Source organism: Octodon degus, unplaced genomic scaffold (genome assembly GCF_000260255.1).
Source record: "Octodon degus isolate 3935 unplaced genomic scaffold, OctDeg1.0 scaffold00012, whole genome shotgun sequence".
Taxonomy (NCBI): domain Eukaryota; kingdom Metazoa; phylum Chordata; class Mammalia; order Rodentia; family Octodontidae; genus Octodon; species Octodon degus.
In genome coordinates, this window is record NW_004524588.1 from 10,681,081 (window position 1) to 10,684,006 (window position 2,926).

The 2,926-nt window shown below is 43.4% G+C and overlaps 1 pseudogene across 1 annotated transcript; it reads left to right on the forward strand.

Annotated features, from left to right (window-relative positions):
• Positions 1–2,144: 2,144 nt before the first annotated feature.
• On the forward strand, positions 2,145–2,642 carry LOC101569280 (annotated as a pseudogene). Its single transcript, XR_002819942.1, has one exon. The product of XR_002819942.1 is annotated as a ubiquitin-like protein FUBI pseudogene (transcript).
• The last annotated feature ends 284 nt before the right edge of the window (positions 2,643–2,926 follow it).

The window sequence follows — 2,926 nt, forward strand, 5'->3', positions numbered from 1 at the left end:
GTCCCCCCAAAGCCTCATGTGGTCAGAGGGGGGCAGGCTTTCCAGAGGTGGCTGACTCTAGAGTTTGTGATTGGTTCATTGTCTCTTGCTGGGACTGGTGATGTGTGCGCTGCATGTGCCTGAGGACGGGTAGCCTGCATGCGGTGTAAGGGAGGAAAGGAGGCTTGCTCTGTCCTCTTCTCTGGTCACTCCTGTGCTCTTCTGCCACCATGAATGTTTACCCCTCTGTCTTACTCTTCTCTCATTGCTGGGACAAATACCCGACACTCAAACTTAGGGAAGGAAAGGTTTATTTAGCTCACAGTTACTGGAAGTTTCGTAGTTTACAACAGCCTAAGTTACACAGCAAGACCTCGAATTACTGCTGTCCCGCATTACAGGGTCTGGAAGAGAGGCTGGGGTGCCACCGTGTCCTCGATGATCCACTCCATACCTTCAAGAGAGACCACCAGGCCCGGTGTGGGGGAGAGAGGAAGTGAGGGAGGCCCATGCTGTCAGTTTAATGGTTTGAGCCTTTCTGGCCCCGCCCCTCAAGCCCCACCCTGGTCCTCTAGCCCCGCCCCTTGAGCCACTGGCTGCTCCTCAAGCAGTGGCCACCCCATGATTTATATGAGGCTTTGGGGGGACAACTAGATACAAACCATAACACGCTCTACCAAGTGCCAGCCTGCCTTGGAGCCAGCCAATTATGGACTGAAACCTCCACAAACTGTGGGCTATGTAAATCTTTCCTTCCTTAACTTTGGATGTTGGGTTTTTTGTGTTAGCAACAAGGGAAAAGTAACTAAGACAGTTCTTTTTCCTTAACATCCTTTTTCACACTTAACTTTTGTGCTTTTGATAAGATATCCCTCCCAGGAAGAGGTGGTATCTCATTGTGTTTTTGATTTACATTTCCCTGGTGGGTAGAGACATTGAATTCTTTCATGTTCCTGTTGTTCATTTATGTCTTGTTTCAGAAATGTTTATTTAGAGCTATTGTCCAATTTAGTTGGGTTAATTTTTGCAATTAAGTTTTTTTTAAATTTTATGTATTTGGTACAGGGCCTCACTATGCAGTTTGGACTCATAGAGATCCTCCTGTTTTCAGCCTCTGACTGACTCAGTGCACCTGGGGGTGGGGCCAGCACTGGACTGAACCGGGACCCTTGTGCTTGCCTAGGCAGGTGCTTAGACCACTGAGCTATCTCTGCAGCCCTGCAATTGAGTTTTTAATTTTGCTTTTCTTTTCTTTTTTTTTTTTGTGGAACCGGGGATTGAACTCAGGCCCTTGGGCTTGCCAGGGAAGTATTTATTCTACTGAGCCATCTCCCCGGACCCATTATTTTCTTTTCATATTTCTAAATTATCACAAAAACCATATCTGGAAATCATTTTAAAATTATAATTCATGCATCTTAACTAGTTAAGCATTTACCCCAAGTGTCACTTGGGCAGCATGATTATGTATATACTGACTAGCCTAAGTGTCACTCAGGCAGGCATCATTTCAACCAGTCAATTCTTGTACTGAAAAAATTTGATCAAATTGTCCTTTTTATATTTCCTGTTATTATCTTATAAGAATTAATGAAAAAATGCAATTTTTGGTCATCTGTATTTGAATAATTGGACTGGTAGTGATTAACTGTTTTGTTGTGACATTTCTATACATATGCTACTGAGCTTAAGTTTTTTTTTTTTTTTTTTTTTTTTTTTTTTTTTTTTTTTGCGGAACCGGGGATTGAACTCAGATCCTTGCGTTTGCCAGTCAAGCGTTTATCCTACTGAGCCATCTCCCCAGCCCCTACTGAGCTTAAGTTTTAAAAAATATTTTCTAGATATTAATCTCTTGTCAGAAGACAGTTTACATTTCTTCACTCTGATGATTATTTCTTTTGTTTTCCAGAAGCTTTTTAGGTTGAGGTAATCCTAGTTGTCTATTTTTGCTTTTGTTTCTTATGCTACTGGGGTCTTATCTAAAAATTATTTCCCCATTCAGAGTCCTGAAGCAGTTCTCTCATGTTTTTTTTTCTACAAGTTTCATAGTTTAGGTCTCACATTTAAGGTTTTTTTTTTTCCCGCGTTTAAGTTTTTAATCCATTTTAAGTTGAGTTTTACATATGATAAGAGACAAGCACCTCTTGTTGAAAAGATTATCATTCTGGACTCCATCTTCGCGGTAGTGGTGGCTGGCTCAGCTGTTCAGTTGTCAACATGCAGCTCTTTGTCCGCGCCCAGGACCTACATACCATCGAAGTGACCGGCCAGCAGACGGTCGCCCACATCAAGGCTCATGTGGCGTCACTGGAGGCCATCGCACCGGAAGATCAAGTTGTTCTCCTGGCAGGCCAACCGTTGGAGGATGAAGCCACCCTAGGCCAGTGTGGAGTGGAAGCCCTGGCCACTCTCGAAGTAGCTGGTCGCATGCTTGGAGGTAAAGTCCACGGTTCCCTAGCTCGGGCTGGAAAAGTGAGAGGTCAGACTCCCAAGGTGGCCAAACAGGAGAAGAAGAAGAAAACAGGCCGGGCCAAGCGGCGGATGCAGTACAACCAGCGCTTTGTCAACGTTGTACCCACATTTGGCAAGAAAAAGGGCCCCAAAGCCAACTCTTAAATGCTATGTAGCCCTGGCTTTCTCTAATAAAGCTACTTTGCCCAGTAAAAAAAAAAAAAAAAAAGAAAAGATTATCATTGTTTACAACTCATGGACTTAGCACCTCTGGCAAAAACTAGTTGGTTATGGACATCTAGGCTTATCGCTAGCCTGTGTTCTGTCCCAATGGTTTATGTGTGTTTTTGTACTAGCATCATGTTGTTTTCTTTCAGTGTATGATGAAGACAGCCATTGTATGTATTTTGAGGGGGCTTGCATTGAATGTATAGCTCACTTTGTGCAGTGTGACCATTTAACAACACTGATTCTTCTAGTCTGTCAGCACAGAATG